Below are 20,393 nucleotides of genomic sequence, written 5' to 3'. Positions count from 1 at the left end.
CTCCTGCTCCATCTTACCCTCATTGATGAGCAAGACCCAGAGACACTTGAACTTGAACCCTGACCACATCATCTGCAAAAAGCAAAGATGCAATTCTGAGGTTCCTAAATCGGACACACTCCTCACCCTGGCTGTGCCTTGAGATTCTGTCCATGAATAACACAAACAGGATTGGAGACAAGGGACAACCGTGGCAGCCTTCATCAGCACCTAACAGGCTTATTTTCACTCACCATTGAGCGGGTTAAATTATTTCACCTCCCAACACATCAACACAGTGGCATTTGAGAAGTTATGAACAGTCTTGTGTAACCCGGTTAAAAGCATGAAGTAATAAGTGATATTTACAGTATCATTTAGGATTAGAAATATAAATAGTGTGATTAAAAAGGTTGGAATTCATTTAAACAGTTATGATAAAAATGTTAAAAGCTGTTAAAATATTATATGTTTATTATTTTAATTAAAAGACAATGTATTTGTGAAAACTGTCTGAACCAGCATTTATGGGGTTAATAGCGATCGGCCGGACCGTCCGGTGTCAGGTGTTTCAGCACGGGGAGTGAGTGGAGAGAGGCTAAAAAAAGATGCGGGAGTGAAGTGATAGAGTGAGCGTGACCCAGAGGTTTTCTGAGTTATTTTGTTCGTTAGAAGTGCACAAACCAGTGTGTAACTTGTGTCTTATGATTGTTTGCACAACAACCAGTAAGAAGAGTGACGAGCTGCATATTGTGAAACGGGAGGACTTTCTACCCGAAATTCAGAGACTGTTTACGTTTTGTGCTACTGCTAAAGCTAGCGCTTAGCCACCGCGAGGTGAAGCTCGAGTCAGTTCATTACGAGTGGACAGACATTTTCTAGTTCAAGTTTGACTCCCTCAGTTGAACTGTTTGAGGGGATTAGCTGCTGTTTTCGACCTGAAGATGGAGGAGAGACCCAGACAGAGCGTGGAGCAACCAGGACGTCACTCGTGAGTTTCCCTGCAACCTGGAGGAGGAAAGAGGAGCCGACAGAGTCCGTGTGGAGATGCTGTTCGGATGCTGAGCCTGCACCTGTGACCGAGGAAGGACGGGACCGAGACCTGAACTCCGGTATTGTTTATTTTATTTTGCTCGCTGACGAGTGAAGCGGCCATTAAGTTTTGAGCCACAACGAACACGTGCAACGTAACAGGCCTGCAACGGTACATTTTAGTTCAAATAAATCTATATGCCGGCTTTATATTGCATTAAGGGGTGTGTGGGCCCACTAATTGTGTTTAAGTGACTTTAAAGTGATAATTTGAGGTTTTCTGAATTAATCCATTTACGAGTTAAAGTGGTTATATTGGTGTAAAGTACAGTATTCAGTGTTTTCCTTTAAAAGAGGGAGAATTCATTTACAGTGGTTTTCCAGAAAAAAGGGATATTTCATTTATAGTGTTTTCCTGAAAAAAGAGGGACATTTTATTTTGAAGGTTTAAAAAAGAACCTATTTTCTATTACATTCTCTTATTTCATTTTAAATAATAATTTCTTTATTAAGTAAATAATTGAGACCTATTTTTCTAAGACCTTGTGTTGTGTCGTTTTCTTACTTACCTGGAAAGAGGTTATCATTTCATTCTGAGAGAGGCATTCAAACAAAATCTTTGTTAGAAATATAACTTAAAGGTGAGTTCATAAGTAGGTTGAAAAACATCTTGTGTATATTTTAAAAGGAATCCAAGATAATATTTAAAACTGAGTTAATCAGGGTTAAAAACATTTGATAAATATTTTAAAAGAACCCAAAAGCTCTGCCTTCATCAATAGGACTACTGAGGGGAGCGCTACACTTGCCCGATGAAAGTCTGAAACAGCTACACATATTGGCATGTGAGGATCTGCTGCGTACCAGCCAGGCTCTTGATAGACAACCTACAACTGGAAGTAGCCTTTGCTGATTGGCTATGCTGCAATAGAGTAGACCACCTGATTGGCTTCCCCAAGTGCAAATCACAGGAGCAGTCTTGACCCCTTTACATGCCATTTTAACTACTGATAACATTTGAAGTCTGGACTACACAGTTCTCTGCCATGCGATCCCTGGTGGATAAGGAAACCTGTATGTGTTTTACATTCTTGTCAAGAGACAAGTAAGCTATGACATGAAAACCTGTACCTCAAGATTATTTGCTCGGATTGTACCACACCCTGTGGCGACAATCAAGCCAACATTCTTGGCAAGATAAAACTTGTCCTGTAAAGTCAGGTTTAATAATAAAAACTATAACAATGGTACAGAGTAATTCATTCTGTTGTACCATTTCCTGCTGTTGTTGACATTCTGGCACATGCACCTCTGAATACACCAATAAATACAATATGGCAGTGAGCAACTAGGAATGTGAAACTAGTTGAAATATGGGATTTCAACTCAAAACATTTACTTGGCACTGGCTGGCTACATCCTAACAATATTTAAAACAATTTCAATCATGTTACTGAGAACTAGTGTCAACTGAAACTACTGTGCATTCTGTCCCTGTGAACAACTACTGTGGCATGACAAATGGCGCACACTGAGACATTCTACCACAAAAACAAACTCGCTGCACATCTTACAAATCTCAAAACTACCTTATAACACTTCAAAACAACTAGTACTGCATTTACATGACTTTTAAGAATATAAACATGGGTTTTGCAGTACCTTTGAATTGATAGAGAAGACTAAAGATAGACAGGCCAGAGCTAATTTTTTCCTGAGCTGCATGTGCAGGGCCTGTAGCTACAATCCCTCTAGCAGATCCACAAGACCATGTAGTCTTTTTCCAAACCACTACATTGGCTATTATTTCTCATGTGTCTTGATGCTATATTATAATAGTGAATAATGCTCTATGACAAAAAATATGACGTTGTTGCTTCAGTGGACATTCTGCACAGACAGTATGGATAACCCTAACTGTAACCTACCAGCTCAACTGACCACATGGAGATTAGGTTCTTATACAGCAGAAGTAGGCAGATGTGACTTGAACTGTGCTGCCTAATGGTATCTAAAAGTGGCATCAGGCAAAAGTCAGCTGATTGGATGGTATGTGAATAAGCCTGGTATGTCAAGTGATGACTTGTAGGTGTTGACATTCCTCACATTCATAAAAAATACAAAAACAGGAGTGATCACATTCATTTACATTTAATTGGTCAGCAAGGCTATTTTAACAGTGTACACAGCCAGCTCCTCCTCTTACTCACTTGTAATAGAAGTTTTCTTACTGTTTATGACAGAAACTGATGGACTGGACTACAAATGTGGATACTATAATTTTTATAATTTTAATATAATTGTTAGTTTTGCATCTTATTTTAATGTTGGGATCTCACACAAATAAGAACTTGGGAGTCTTTTTAGTTTGTCTGGAAGCAACTAACGAGATGAAATCAACAAAAAACGGAATATCGGACATCCTTTTTACAAAACCATGTATTTCTTATCACCTGGAAACAGGAAAACAGGAAATATAAAGTGATTCAGCTCAACACCCCAGGTAAGCTGAGATCCTCAGTTATCTGCTAAGATATCGTCAAAGGTTTCATTTTACATTTCAGTCAGAGACAATTGACATCGAGGAATTGAAGCAAGTGTCTTGGCTATACATGTAGATTTGACAGAACCCTCTGCTGTTTGAAGGGGAACTCAAAGCAGTAATCAGGATTCTGAACAATTCCCCTAACATGTAATGGTAGAGAATCAGGGATAGCTGTAAACATGCATGAACATTAGAACTTAGTGAGACAAAAATACCAAAGCCAAATAAGGAGTAGGTAAGGGTAGGGGAAGGAATTGGAATTAGAAATCAACAGAGGAAGAACAAACAGCTTATAAATGTCACCTAGTATACTTGTCACTATCAGTGCAGTCTATCAGTAATATCACTGATTCTAAATGAGTTTCAGTGCCCTGTCAGAACCAATGAAAAGCTTAATTTATTTAAATTTCATTAAAATCAGATTCATGTGTGAGTTTGGTGATGTAATGCGGGGCTGGTCTCGGTCTCACATGTATCGCGAGACTGAATAACCGCTATTTCCTGTACAATGAGTCAGCTTGTTCTAGCTAGCATTGAAGGCTAACTCAAAGTCTGTGAAGTTGTGCTCATCAGACAGTTTAAGTCTAGAAGAAGTCTAAAATGGTAAGGTTAAATATCTGTCTCCACTCTTACCAACACAATTGCAGTTGGTTTAGCATGTTGTTTATTATTCTATCAGTAAGCTGGCTAGCACACGCATATAGTTAGTGGGATGATAAGGAATAGTTTTAATCGCTTTCATTTATGGCGACTCTTGATTAAAGGAACTGGTTTTACTTGTCCGACAATAGTTAATGAGGGCAGTGTTACATTTTACAAGGTAAACTCGATTAGAGATTGTCAGCATTGAAGAGTGTTGTCTGCACTATTATGCAGTAACCTATTAAACTTTTGGTTTTTCTAATTAGACTTTATCTCAACTTTTCTTACAACTGAGCACTGTGCAATGTATCTACTGTCTACTACCCCCCCCCCCCCAAAAAAAATAAAAAATAAATAAATATATATATATATATATATATATATATATATATATATATATATATTATACGACAAACTTGGACTTGGACTTGTAACATATTGTCCTACTCAGGTACATCCCATTGAGGCAGAGGAGTTGGCCTTTCCAGTGAGTATAATTATTTCTCCCTTTTGGCCTTGATGTTGTACTGCTGCATGCAAACAGCCAGACACACAGACACACACACACACACATTCTAAACATCTCTGATGCTGCAGGTATACAGGTCTTTTGCAAAAGACCTGTATACCTGTAAACTATCTGTTTGTTATCCTTCACTTCTCAGGTACAGTGTCAGACAAATCCTCATGGTTTGAATGAAGATGTGGTGTATGATGACCTATCTTATCCCATAAGTTTTGTAAGTATATCCACATTAGCATGAACATTTACTTTGTGATTTTTCCCCTACATTATTATTACAGCAGTGCTCTCCAACCTTTTGGCCAACATCAACAATGTAGGGGGTTTCTGCTTTCCTATATTATTCATGATCATGTGATTTCTCTTGCTGTCCCCTGTGGTGCTCCGGTCCCCTAGATTGGGAGCCACATATCTAGAGATTGGGCTGCAGACCACTCGACTGGTATGATTGGAGGACGGGAACGCACCATCTATCCTGTGTGAGAACAATCTCTTCTTCATCTGATTTTAATTAATATTAAACTATTCTTAGCTAAGATAAATTACAAGGAGGAAAACCTATGTTCTGTCCCAGGGACATGTGGTGGGAGCTGTAACATGGTAACTGCAGTATTAGAGTCTGTAATTCACAGTGTATTGGACTCCACACTACTCAGAGGTCTTACCATGACCTAAAAAATATTTGAGACTTCAGTTTTGTTCCACATAGTGGTACAGTAGTATCAATAGTAAGTTTTTGGTCATTTGGAGGCACCACATTGGATTCTTAGAACAGCGGATTGGCAGCATGAATGTGCAGTTAACAAAGTTAACAAACAGAGTCTCAGGGGAAAGTTTCCAACATCTTGTGGAATCAGTGCCACAAAGAACTATTGTTGTTTTGAGAGCAAAGCAAGAAATTACTCAGTATTAGTATGGTGTTCCTAATAAAGTGCTCACTAAGTATAATCACAGTATAAAGGTGTTATAGCTAACATGTTAGCAGATAGTTAACACATCCAACAGACAGAGTAACAATCGTATTTATTTACCATCATATCAAATTGAAATTTAAAAACTGCCGCTTTGTTGTCAGAATTAAAAAATGAAAAACAAGAACATCAAACTGGAAGAAACTGGGGCGGCCCGATGGCGGAAGTGGTTAGGGCGCGTACCACGGAAGCTCTTAGCAGCTGAGTGCCAGTTCGACTCCCGACTGGCCCAACTCTTTCCTGCATGTCATTCCCCCTCTCTCTCTGCTCCCTTCCTGTCACTCTCTACTGTCCTGTCAATAAAGGCAAAAAATGCCCAAAAAAATATCTAAAAAAAAAACTGGAAGAAACAATCCAGTTCTGCCAGAGGATAGAATGGCCATTCTTTAAAGTGTAAAATTATGCAAGCACAGATAGCCAGATAAATAGTTTGTTTATTATTTGTTTATTTCCCATTAAATTTTGAGGGTAGATTTAGAATATCTATAAATTTTTTCTCTTGAAGTCTGGTGTATGTTGATACTACTAGGCTACTCATTTGTAAAAAAGCTACGTTATGTAGTTATGATAATTTTGCTCTTAATTATTCAATAAATAGCCTAAAAGCTGCCTAATGAAAATTAATAAACTACTTACATTTGACCATAAGACCAATGACAATTCAGCAGGGCACATAGAAACAGGTGTTTATGGCTTATAGTTCTCTCTCTCTCTCTCTCTCTCTCTCTCTCTCTCTCTCTCTCTCTCTCTCTCTCTCTCTCTCTCTCTCTCTCTATGACAGGCCAAAAGTTCTATTTAGCAGCCAGCAAGAAATGGAAACAAATGATGTGTTCTGTCTGTCTATAGATCCCCTTCACAGTACAGCACTGACACACAACAAACAGTGTTTAAATGATCAGTTGTGATCAACATTAATTTAACACTACTAAATAATAAAAAATAGTCAATACATTAACGGGAAAACAAGCCAAATATAGTCTTGACACTGGCAAAGGCACAAACTATCTGTGATCGCTCCGAGGATGCTTAGTCAACAAGATCATCGGCCATCAGCACAACCCTAGGTCCTTTATTTAGATATTTAATTTTGTGAATTCACTGCTAACCAAGTCATTAATGATAACAAGTGGAGTATTAAATAGCTATCCCAGATGACTGCAGCTGGTTATGGCAGTCCTTGTTCTGCCCTACAGCCTAGGTGAGCTTGGTGTAATGGCATATATACCAGTTCTCCACAGGAGCAAAACAAGAATCACCATAACCAGCTGCAGTTTAAGATAGAATTATATTCCACCCATGGGACCAGAGACCTGGCTGCAGGCAGGGTACACATGAAGCAGAATGAGTCAGGTTAGCAGCAACTAAACTTTCACAAACACTTAGGCTACATATAGCACCTCATAACCAACAGCGCAGTCCAAACAAATACTCCATATGAACTAGACAAAAAGCAATTGTGACATAATTTGTAAACAGAAGACAGCATTGTGGGAGAAGAGTAGCCACAAACAAACATCCAAAAGAAGTGTCAAAGTGGTGGAAAGATACAAATCACAACTTCCAGTCACGACTTTCAGAATAAAAAACCAGAGTGGAGATAGGATGCAGACCATGATTCTGATGGTGGATTGCGATTCTAACACCTGACCATAGTTTTTGTTTGTTTATTTGTTTGTTTGTTTTTATTTCTCACAACTATGGAAAATGGTTGTTTTCCATCTTTGGTTTAAAACAAACAAACAAAAAAACAACGAATTGCCTGAGAGTATACAGACCCTGCTGCAACTGAAAACAAGGTTAATGAGAGTGGTGAGAGGAACCAAAACATTAAAGTTGCAGACTATGAAAACCAAAGCAATGAGCTGATGCTAAAATGTTCTGCAGAGCTGAGGGCAGCTGCAGAGTTGGGTGATAATTTTTTTGCCAAGAAATTGTTTTTCTGTACACAAATGTTATGTTTCAGACTATTTCCCTGATAAAGTCTGATTAGTTTTCCTGTAGCTGACATTACAACAGCCCATTTGTTCTCCAAATGGTTTTACTTTTTCTGTCATATTTGTTCAAAATCAGTCCATGTGTTGATGTTAGCATGTTAGCAGAACTCATTTTCACACAAAACATTAATTTCACACTGATTTCAAAATCAGAATACAGTACTTTGCTCTGGATGGGATTTGAATTACAAGACTATCAGCCAGTTCACATTAAAACAGATAATTGGGGCTGTAACATACAATTACTTGTTACTAGGTACAGTGGGGTCCAAATGTCACAGTTTCAGACTTTTAGACCCCACTGTACAGTTAGGCCCAGAAATATTTGGACAGTGACACAATCTTCATGATTTGGGCTCAGCATGCCACCACATTGGATTTGAAATGAAACAACTACAACAGAATTGAAGTGCAGACTTTAAGGTTTAATTCAAGGGGTTGAACAAAAATATATGATTAAACATGTAGGAATTGTAGCTATTTTTATACAAATGCTCCTCATTTCAGGGGCTCAAAAGTAATTGGACAAATAAACATAACCCTAAGTAAAATGTTACTTTTCAATATTTTGTTGAGAATCCTTTGCAGGCAATGACTGCCTGAAGTCTGGAACCCATGGACATCACCAAACGCTGGGTTTCCTCCTTTGTGATGCTTTGCCAGGCCTTTACTGCAGCTGTCTTCAGTTGTTGCTTGTTTGTGGGTCTTTCTGCCTTAAGTTTTGTCTTGAGCAAGTGAAATGCATGCTCGATTGGGTTGAGATCTGGTGATTGACTCGGCCATTGCAGAATACTCCACTTCTTTGCTTTAAAAAACTCTGGGTTGCTTTTGCAGTATGTTTTGGATCATTGTCCATCTGTACTGTGAAGTGCCGTCCAATCAACTTTGCTGCATTTGGCTGAATCTGAGCAGAAAGTATATCCCTATACACTTCAGAATTCATCCGGCTGCTTCTGTCTTTTGTCACATCATCAATAAACACAAGTGACCCAGTGCCATTGGAAGCCATGCATGCCCATGCCATCACACTGCCTCCACCATGTTTTACAGAAGATGTGGTGTGCTTTGGATCATGAGCTGTTCCAATTCTTCTCCAAACTTTCTTCTTCCCATCATTCTGGTACAGGTTGATCTTAGTCTCATCTGTCCAAAGAATGCTGTTCCAGAACTGGGCTGGCTTCTTCAGGTGTTTTTTGGCAAAGTCAATTCTGGCCTTTCTATTTTTGAGGCTGATTAATGGTCTGCACCTTGTGGTGAATCCTTTGTATTTACTCTCATGAAGTCTTCTCTTTATGGTAGACTTAGATACTGATACACCTACTTCCTGGAGAGTGTTCTTCACTTGAGTGGATGTTGTGAAGGGGTTTTTCTTCACCATGGAAAGGATTCTGCGATCATCCACCACTTTTGTCTTCCAGGCCTTTTTGAGTTCCCAAGCTCACCAGTGCACTCTTTTTTTCTCAGAATGTACCAAACTGTTGATTTGGCCACTCCTAACATTTCTGCTATCTCTCTGATGGATTTCTTCTTTTTTTTCCAGCCTCAGGATGGTCTGTTTCACCTCCATTGAGAGCTCCTTTGACTGCATGTTGTGTGTTCACAGCAACAGCTTCCAAATGCAAACGTCACACCTGGAATCAACTCCAGACCTTTTAACTGCTTAATTGATGACAGGTTAATGAGGGAAGAGCCCATGCAGCCTTGTTTTTTTTTTTTTTTGCAGCCCTCTGAGTCAATTGTCCAATTACTTTTGGTCCCTTGAAAAAGAGGCGTACGTACGTATTAAAGAGCTGTAATTCCAAAACCCTTGCTCCAATTTGGATGTGAATACTCTCAAATTACAGCTGAGAGTCTGCACTTTAAGCCCATATTGATTATATAATTGTATCCTGAATATGTTTTCGTAAACAGCTAAAATAACAAAACTTGTGTCACTGTCCAAATATTTCTAGGCCTAACTGTATATGCTCCAGGCAATATTAAAATCACTGACCAGTGCTTGTAACGCTAAAATCGCCTCACCTCCAACAGAGAAATAAATCCAGTCCAAACACATTGCTTCAAAATGTCCCAAAGGTTCAGATCTGGCAACCCTGCAGACCATGCCATATAACGGACTATAATGAGTCCATACCGTAACTGCTGGTTTTGGAGTTGGTCAATTTTTGAGATTCATGACCTGTCTCTGTTCTTGTACACAGGAGTCTGAGGGGACCATGGCTGGTGATGTCACTCGTTGTGGATCTGCAGATGATTATTTTTATATTCTTTTTTTAAATTTCAAAATGACTGACTTTCTTCAGTTCTCTCATTTCACCTAAACATTTGTGACAAATTTCAGGTTTTAAAGTTATAATATGTATTTCAAATGTTCAACTAGACCTATGTTACGTTTTGTTTTTTTTTTTTGTTTTTTTTTTGAGTTGTGTACTTGCATTATCCCAAATGTTTCCAACAATTCTCAAATCTATAAAAGTCTGATTTTAATCATGGTAATGGTCTGGTTCATTTGGTCGCCTGTCAATGAAATCATATCCCATAAGTGCATGTGTCAGTATTGTGGTTGTCTTCCAGAATCTCAAAATGGACTTTCAACCAGTTTTAAGACACATTTTTAAGATGCACTTCTTAGACTATGGTTATTTTCAACTAAATATTTTAACTGGATGTAGGATTTTAGTCATTGGACATTTGGATCTTGGGTTATCAAAGAAAAAAAAAATACAGAAATGTTAGACAGCTCAGCTCCCAGCCATTTCGAGGCATCCTGTGTCCACAAGGTTGGTGAATCACTGATTTTTAAAGTGAAGCTGCTTTTTTGTCCTTGAATATTTTAATTTTAAAGGTTTTAATCCTCTGGTCTGTTTGTTTTGGATGATACAGTAATACGACAGTGGACTTTACTTAAGCTAACTTAACCTAACCTAGCCTCACCTAGCTGATCCTGTCCAGAGAGCACAGGATCTATTTACTATTTACACCAACACAATTATATAAGCACAGGAGAAGAAGAAGAGAAGATGTTAGGGAATAGAGGGTAACTACTTTAACTTGAGGAAGGGACTTAAATAAATGATACTATAAGTAATTAAATAAATTACACTAAGTATTTTTCAAATTACAGTTTAAAGAGCCGTTGTTTTTTTGTTTTATTTGAGGTGTTGCTATGCATAAGAAGATATATTTTATTAAAAACCATCTGAGTGTAGTTTTACATCTTCTGTTCTCTCTGGAGCTCTAGCAACAACACTGTTTTCTGAATGCTCTAGTAAAAATATAGCAGATTGCAGGTAAACACTCCTGCAAGGTTGGATGGTGGCCCCCAAATAGGCTGTGCCTGGGGCATTGCTGACAGCAGTGACTGCTTTGATGTGACATCTGACATCTGAATTGTCACTACCTGAAACACTGTCACAAATATGACTTCCAATTATATGCCATATTCATTTTACACTTTTTAGCTCTTAGGTGTTTCACCAGTAGGCTAGATCTCTTAGATTTCCATGGAAAGTAGATGATTTAAGTAACCAACACAACCATACCTACCATACAAGTGGGCAATGGTGTTCTGCTAGAAAATAGCAAACAAAAAAATCGTTGACCTTAAGGAGCATATCTGACAGCTCTCCAACAAACTGCAAGAGAGGGAATCACCACTGCCCAGCCTCATGGAAGTTGTGTTTGGGCAGTCCAAAAGGTTGGCCTCCCTCAGCACAACTCTCCAGGACACAGTTGCACCACCCAACCCTCCTCCTGCTCAACACCTAACCAGCAGTCATCCTGGGCCAAAGCAGTGGTCCATGGCCACAAAAAGAATTTGGACAGGCTTTCCTCTTCCCCTTGCTCTACGCCCTCCCTGATCGTGACCCGAAGACAGGGCCTGCCAACCCTTCACCGATGGCTAACAGTGCTTGGGGAACAGGTCACTCCATCATGAAGCCAACGATGTGACCCTCATCCTGCCCTTTGACCTCATACTCCGGATGTAGGATCCTGCAGGAGCCTGTGCTCCAGCAGTCCAGCAGTCTTCCCGGGCCTGAGCTGACAGAGAATCCCTCTCCCAGGTCTGCTGCCCTGTCACAGCACATGCCTACCCAAACACACCATGAGGATCATTTACTCGTCTCCCAGAACAATCCTACAGTAAGCCTTCAGATCCTCGTCTCCTTTTCTCTCCAAACTCGCTAATAGTGGGTGAGAACTGCTTTTTACAGCAAAGATTTTAAATGTTTGCCGATGTATTCCCATTTTTACTTCTTTCGAAAGTCTTGATTTATATGATTAACTCCAAATTCCCACACATAATTTTAATAATCTGCAGACCCCTCAGACCAAACAGTATTTTTATCCAACAGTTAAACAGTCCAAGAGTTTTTTTTTTTTGTTTGTTTGTTTTGGATTCTTTTTAACCTCACTCAGGCAATACAAGAACCCACACACTCAAAGGGTCACACTCTTGACCTTGTTCTCTACAAAGGCTTTAACCCTGACAACTTTGAATTGAAGGATGTCTGTGTGTCATGTCAGGGTCCTGCTGTGACCTCAGTCTGCTCCCCAGTGTTTCCTGTATTTCTCTCCTTTTTTCCCTTTGTCTACTCCTCCACTATGTGTGTGCATATGTATGTCTCCCTCTCCCAACAGGGGCGTGGCCGCAGCACTGATGGTCTTACACACCTGCAACCCCCCTGTAGAAAAGTCCTGGTCTTCCACCCACTCTCTGCCGGATTGCACTGCTTCACATGTGGTAACATGTCAGGCCGTTGCTACCTTTGTCATATTTATAGAAAAAATTTCAGTAACTAGTTATTGTTATGTATCGTTTCCTTACCTCACTCCAGTGAAAACCTTTTTCAGTGCTGCCGCCTGCTCCTGTTGGAACTCTGCACCATTACCTGCCACGCCACTCACCTGTGGCCTACTCTTCATTCTCCTGCTTGATTCCCTTGCTCTCCCGCAAATTCCCAAAGAGAGACTATACTCCATTCTGAACTGCTGTGGTTTAACCAATAAACTCTTTTTATTATTACCACCTGATTGTATGTGTGTGAATCTGCTCTGGATTCCAAACTAAAAATAAGAGCAAACATAACAGTGTCAGACAAGCAATTTTATTCAGTGTGGTTTTATCCCAACTACCTTTTAATGATAATACACCATTTTTAACTTCTGTCTGCAAGTAAGTTTTAGTAGTTTTTACTGCTGCTCTTTGAACTGCTTTTGATTTGCATTTTAACGCAGAGGAGCTGGTCTCCCATTTTAATCACACCTGTCAGACTGTCTTGCACTTTATCTAATCCAATACAGTATTTCAACCCTGGTTAAAAAATCCAGCCAAGAATTAAGAGAGACTGTAGAAGAAAGGAAAGTAAATGGACAAAACAGGTTTACATGTATTTTATGAAATCTGGAAAGATGCATTGAAAAACGATCAAGCCAGTTAAAGCAAGAACATCCTTCTTTTACAAACCAGTTTTAGCAAATAGCTCTTACCCCAAAATTGTATTCAAAGTTATAGACTCTGCCCCCTTGTGACAGTCTCAAAAAAAAGAAAAAAAAAAGATTTAGCAGAAGCAGAGGTGTTATCTTTTTTTATTCCACACATGCGAGTAACATGTATCCTTTATCTACTAGCCTCAAGCAGAGATGAAGAGCAGGCTGCATGGGTCTGGCAAGCTCTTTTATTTTATTTTATTTCATTTATTTTTATTTTTTCAGGCCCTAACCCTAACTGACAATAATTTAAGTAACATCACTTGAGGCATTTCATCGGATTGTTTGCAGCTTCTTCTGGAGCCGAATAAGCCTATAGCCTATGCTTTCATATGCAGTAATCCTCCCCAGCATCTGTAAATAGGCTAAAACAGCATTCCTCTTTACAACATGTATTTTACCTGGAATATTTGATTTATAATGGGCATTTTTCTTAATTACCACAAACTAGCTTGCCTTCCAGCCATTGTACCCATCATGTCTATCATTGTTGTGGGTGTGACCGTGTCCCGTTGACGAAGACTGGAGCTTAGCAAGAGGAGACGACAGCAGCTTAATTTGGAGGTTTGCGCGTGCTGTCCTTGACTCAGCTTCTACTGTACTGTACCACCATACAACTGTACTACTGTGTAAACCTGCACATTAGTAAGCCGTAGTAAGAGAAAATGAGCAAATCACATTAATTTATCATCTCTGTGCAAGAGCCGCAGTAGGTTTGAGACAGAATATTGTTACAAGACTGGAGCAGCTAGCTTAGTACTACACTATAGTACTATAGCTTAGCATGTAGGTTGTGTGTTTAGCGGGAGAGAAAGAGAGAGCCAGAGAGAGAGAGCAGTAAGGCTGACGACCAGAGCAGAGAGTTAGCTCATTAGTTAGCAGTTAGCATTGTAGCTATGAAGCAGTGAATGTATGTGCAATTTAGGTTGTTTGTCAGTAACTACGACTCCTCAAGAACAAAGTTCCCGCATCTCTGTGCTTCAACTACAGTCCAGGCGATGAGCCATGAAAGATTAACAGCACTGAGGCTGGAAAATACAGGATTCTACGTTGTCACTGGAGAGTGTCTTTGTCAGTTAATGGTAAATATGTTGAAGATTACCAAATAAGTGATTTTTTGACATTTTTCCTTTATACTACATATTTGATATCTTGACTGTCAGTTCAGAAGAATAATCCTAAAACTTCTTCAGACAGGAAGGAGAACGGTGACGATGTCTAGGCAGAGCACCACAAGATCTATCTGGTGAATTGGCATGAAATTTTGTACAAACCTTCCTCTTTCAGTGACTTTGATCACCAAATGATGACCAAGTGTTACAATGAGGTGACACTTGTGGAGTAGTGAATAAAGTTATTAAGTATCAACTTATTTTCATTGTGTCATTGTAGACAGCAGTGACCAGTGATATCTAGGAATAAACAACCCAGCATGGCAACATAAAATCCTCTGCTGTAACTACACCCAGGCTAAAAACCCTGCTGTGACTCCCTCTAGTGATTGCTATATGCTGGGTATTTATAAGGGGAAAATAAAAATCAAGAGCCTTAGGCATAGGATTAAAATAAAATGTGACTGTTGTTGCCATGCATCAAGGCTAAAATTTACTCCCATAAACAAGTTAATCTCTTCTTCATGGTTTGGATGCTTTGACAGAGCAGTGCAAAGGCATCATAACCAATTTACCCAAACAAGCTCCTCTCCTCAGCCTCTCTCCACCATTTTTATTTCAGCACTCTCTAACCCTTTGCACCACCAACCGTCCTCCAAAGAACCTTGGGGTTACATACCAGCTTTGAGTGCACTACCCAGAACAAGCCTCTCTGTGTGTATGTGTGTTTGTATGTGTTTTCTGGATTAAATGTGTGTTTACACAGCCTCGTCCATTTGTGTAAGAATCTGCATCAACATTTAGCTGAGGGAAAAACATAAAAATATTTACAATGGAGAAAATCCCTGTCAGTCAAATTCCCCACGAGCTCTCCTTCCCATCTGGCCTTTCTGACGAAGTTAGAGAGGAAACAAAGGAAACAGGGACAGAGGAAGAAGAAAGCTGATCAATGGGGAGACTGGGTGTGCTCTGTTTCCAAAGATAATGCTGACTAAGGATGAGACTGGCTTGTAAACTTTTATCATTATCAACAAATTCCATCAAGAATTTGCAGCTTTTTTTAGGTGCCAAACAGTCAAGTTGTGTTTGTGCTTATATATTAAAAGCCTGCCTAGAGGCTTTGCACTGGAAAATTAATGTACAGATTAATAAAAGACATGAAGCAGAAGCCAAATTACATATATTGGCTTTCCTCAGTAATTACTCAAAGTAAATATAAATGCATACATTTGTAGAGGGCATTTTGAATATTATTTGACAAGAAAAAAACTAGCTTGTTCATAGCTTTGAATTACATCTCCTGCATCTTCATCAGTGGATGGAGTTTGCTGAATTGTTGGACATGGTTTTAATGTTGTGGCTATATTCTTAATTTTGTAGGCATTAGTGGTAGTGTTGTACTAGACTATGTTATATTCATGCAGAAAGTATTTATAATAAAGTTATGGGCTATCATTTCAGTTCATTTGTAAAGAAAATTTGTGGAACTTCTTTGCACACAACACTAACACACAACACACAACTAACACACATCACTAAGTACTAGATATTTGGCTACTGCCAAAAAGACTTTATTCAAGCCCGAAACCTCTTCTACATAATGTGTTGTGAATTTTAATAACCAGTAGGTGTCGCAAATAGACTACGTTTAGCTGCAATCAAAATCAGCAAGACCTGGCTATCAAATGTGTAAGGCATGTTTAACAAAGCGGTCTTAAGCAAAAGGTTAGTAAGCTTAGCTGACTGGAATACTGACTCTAAACCCCCATCTGCAAGCAGTGTAGCAATCTGCTGCTGTTGTGTGATGCTTGTACACATTATACCACTGCCGCTGCCACTGGCAAGTAAGTTTGGTCTTTGGCCAGTTTTTTTCTAATCCATCAGATAGCAGGTTAGAACATAATCAAAGGATAAACTGAGAAACTGATTGATAAAAATGAAACTGGAATTTGCTTTGATGCTGTTCACATGTGTGGTGCTGTGGCCCACAGTCACATATTATATGTTTGACTGATTTACTGAACTGGTGTTATTTTTTTTTATATCACACATTATATATCCAGGGTGGCACAGTGATGCAGTGGTTAGCGCTGTCACCTCACAGCAAGAAGGTTCTGGATTCGTATGGCTGCCTCCCAGTCGAAAGACATGCACATCAGGTTCACTGGTCACTCTAAATTGCCCATAGCCGTGAATGGTTGTTTGTCTATATGTCAGGCCTGTACAGACTGGCGTCCTGTCCAGAGTGTACCTCACCCAATATCAGCAGGGATTGGCTCCAGCCCCCACGACCCTGTATGGATAAGTGGTATAGGAAATAGTAGGATGAACATTGTATATCCACTATGTCTGTCCAGCAAGCAACAGTGCATTTGAAACTTGCCAGAACTTTTCAGAATAGCTTGAAATAAATCATTGCTGCCCAAGAAAAAAAAGAAAAAAAAACTGAACCAAACCTTCTTGCACTTTTATTTTGTAGGCAAAATTGCTAAAGAGGAAGTGATACTATGGGTAACTGTTGCTGCCATGACAGGGATACATTTTAGCAGGAGGTGCTGTGCACTGACTGACCTGTGCAGCCTGATGCATGACAGTTTGTCTGTCATTTACTCTCAACATGGATAAAAGTAGAATAAGCATTCTTCAGGTGAGGGCAGATTCTCTATTTGGACATTATCACTAAATGTGGGTCTGTCAGTTTGACATAGTAACATAAAGAAAAAAATAGCAAAATAATCTGTCAGGCCAGATATCATTGCTGGTGTGCTAGCTCTGGCCAGTGCACTCCTACAGCTGTAGTGTTAAGAGCACACAGTAGCTAGGTCCAGGCTGGCAGTGTGCTCATGGGTGCACTGCTTCACAAAGTTACCACTGTTAATGTTTAATGACTGTAATTTCATCACATTAACAACAAAAAACAACAATGAGACAATGAGGTTGACTAAATATTGACTAAAACTTGCATAGACTTTTCATCTCAAGACTAAGAGTAAATCTAAAAAAAGCTGACAAATTAATGCTACATAAAACTTGGAATATGTGCTCCTCAGTGCAGACATGACAGACTCCTTACTATGGAGTCACACTTTTGCACAGATGATCAGCAACATGATAATGTTATAATACTACCGCAATATTTACATTCACTGAGCACTTTATTAGGAACACCCAAGGGAGGAGGTTTGATTTTGACATTGGTGGGGACACATAATTGTCCTGAAAGTGTATGTTTTTTTGCATTTCCAATCATAATTTTGCGTCATGTAGAGCTGATCAAACAAGCAAACAATCATAGTCACAAAATTGTCATGTTTATAAGGCATATCTGAATATCTAAAGAGAATACGAGTAAATAAGAATTTAATGCATTCCACAAGTTATAGGTTGCAGCAACTAATGAAAGAAAAGGAGGCAACTACAAAGAGTTCTCATCTTTACTCTGTAGTGCAGGGCTGTAAGGCTGTAGTGCAACTGTGCATCATACTGTCAATTAACATACTGTCCATCAATAACATTGGACATGTACATGTGTTTTTCACTAATACTCAAATACAAGCAGATTAGTGTCCACTGGTTGTTCCTATTTGAAAGAACCAAACACATGCCTGCGCCGGTCTGTAACAGAAATGAACTCCTGGCAGATTACTGTCAGGTCAGTGTTGTCCAGTTTTTCCTGATGGACATGGCACACAGCAAGGTTGTTCAGTCTTGCTTGTGTCATGGTGGTTCTGAGCCATGTTTTAAGTCTCCTAAGAGCACTGAAACTTCTTTCAGCCTCAGCTGATGAAACTGGGATGACTAAAAGCAGCCTGACAAGGGATTCAACTTGATCAAACAAGCCTCTCACTTCAACTGTCAAACCTCTCATTATGTCAGCCACTTTTCAGCACTAGATTTGAAAGTGTATTTGGACCTAAACATGGCTAGTTGGACCTTTAAACTGCCCCTGTTCAGCTCTGGGTACTGATCAACAATGTCCTTCACTTCTCCAGTCAGGAGAGTTTCTTCCAGCTTCTGCAGGACATCTAGATCTGGTTGGTTGAACCTCTCCTCAAACTGAATATGTACACTATCTAACATTTTATAGAACTCAGTTCTATAATGCTCCTCAGCTGACTTGGGAATGTGCTGGCTCACCTCACTAGTGTATCATTTTGGTGGCTTTCTTTGGTGAGGAATCTGGATGGGTTCAATCCCAAGAGAGTCAACCATTGCCACTGCTTTCTCAAAAACCTCATGAAAGCTCTCCTCACTTCTTTTGCCATGGACAGTAGATCTGACACACTCTATGGCACTTCTCATCCCTGCAACAGTTTCAGTCCTTTTTTGCAGGGATATGCTCAGACACTCCAGCTCCTCTATCACTTCTAATGCTAGACAAAGTCCAAGTAGAGTTTTCCCTTTCTCAAACCTCTCTCGCAGACCATTTGCTCTCATGCCTGTGTTGGACCCACTTGATGCCATCTCCTCCAAGCTGGACAAAACACGTTCATACTGAGACAGCACTGCTCTGATAGCCTTTCCTCTCACTGTCCACCTGGTTGGGCAAAGTGGTCTGAGTGACTTTAATGGTCCTTCTGAACTTGCTGCTGTAGAAAATATGCTCTTGAATTTTGCAGATTGTTTGCTTAATGTCCCTAGCTCATGCACCCACTGCAAGGAATCATTTATCAAAGGACTGGCTCTGCATGCAGACTGTGTGATCAAGTTAAGACAATGCGCCCCACAATGGGCCCCACACTGCTCCAGCCTCTCATCCATCTGCTCCAGCCTCTCCTCCTCTATCTCCTCCAGCTTCTCCTTCTCTACTTCCTCCAGCCTCTCCTCCATCTGCTCCAGCCTCTCCTCCTCTATCTCCTCCAGCCTCTCCTCCATCTGCTCCAGCCTCTCCTCCTCTATCTCCTCCAGCTTCTCCTTCTCTACTTCCTCCAGCCTCTCCTCCTCCATTTCCTCCAGCTTCTCCTTCTCTACCTCCTCCAGCCTCTCCTTCATCTGCTCCAGCCTCTCCTCCTCTACCTCCTCCTGCCTCTCCTCCTCCATCTCCTCCAGCCACTCTGCTGTCTGTCACCTTACAAAAACATGTTGATGCATGACATGAACAGATAGATTAGGGATAGAATGATCATAGAGTTTGATGGTAAAGTCATTGCCTGAGGCTTTTACTTTCACACAATTATTACGTGTAATTTATTCCCCCCAAAATATGGATGTATAAAATCACGAGCATCTTATCTAGAATCTGAGGTTTTATTGTATTTTCCCCCAAAATTTTCTTTTTTGAGTTTTTATACAGTTGCTCTCTTCCACACAAATACATGAAAATAATATTTAATTAAAAATAACTTTAAAAAGTGTATCTCTTTGGCATTAAATGTAGTCTTTTATTCAATATCTGTATTGTTGAGCCTCTACAGTAGGCTATACCCTTGAAGTTACTTACACTTTGACTCCTAAAGAAGTCTCTTATATCCCGTTTTCTTTTCTTTGACATCCTTCAAATCCTATACCACGCACGCACGCACGCACGCAAACCGACACAACCACAAATGTAAATGTTAATGACACCGCTGATATTAAAATCCGTTTAAGCTGACGTGACCCAGGCACAATATGCCAAACATGTTGACAACTTACACTTCGCGGTTGCAGATAACACGCACTGTCCGGCCCAACTAGCAGGTAACTTTTACAGGCAGATGTAGTGACAGCGGGGACAGCCAATCACATGTACGTTAGCGAGAAACCGACAGCCAATCGATGAGCGATATTTAGGTCAGAGGCGGGACTTCTAGCAGAGACCGACTGTTAACCCTTTGTGTGCCATAATCATTGATTAAACACTACGGACAGCGGTTGTATTGATAGGGACTACACTGTAGCAGCTGATTATTGGTAGGGACTTGTCCCTAGCGTCCCTACCCAATTCTACGCCCTTGGGAACACCATACTAACACTAGGTAGTTCCTCCCTTTGCTCTCAAAACAGCCTCAGTTCTTCGTGGCATAAACTCAACAAGATATTGGGAACTTTCCTCTGAGACTCTGCTCCACATTGACATGATTGCATCACATCATTTCTGCAGATTTGTCAACTGCACATCCATCC

The 20,393-nt window shown here is 39.9% G+C and overlaps 1 long non-coding RNA gene across 2 annotated transcripts; it reads left to right on the top strand.

The window, feature by feature from the left end:
* The first annotated feature begins 551 nt into the window (after positions 1-551).
* LOC139629445 (uncharacterized) lies at positions 552-15,427 on the top strand. Of its 2 annotated transcripts, none has more exons than XR_011692974.1 (5): positions 552-4,159; positions 4,650-4,685; positions 4,864-4,938; positions 5,118-5,200; positions 9,888-15,427. It is a non-coding gene; the product is annotated as an uncharacterized lncRNA (long non-coding RNA). The 2 variants fall into 2 exon arrangements; XR_011692973.1 differs by having other exon boundaries at positions 553-3,514.
* The last annotated feature ends 4,966 nt before the right edge of the window (positions 15,428-20,393 follow it).

The sequence above is a fragment of the Trachinotus anak genome, unplaced genomic scaffold, assembly GCF_046630095.1.
Source record: "Trachinotus anak isolate AG129_WGS33_773 ecotype Australia unplaced genomic scaffold, CSIRO_AGI_Tana_v1 ptg000012l, whole genome shotgun sequence".
Classification (NCBI taxonomy): Eukaryota; Metazoa; Chordata; class Actinopteri; order Carangiformes; family Carangidae; genus Trachinotus; species Trachinotus anak.
This window is presented reverse-complemented; position numbering and strand designations above follow the sequence as displayed.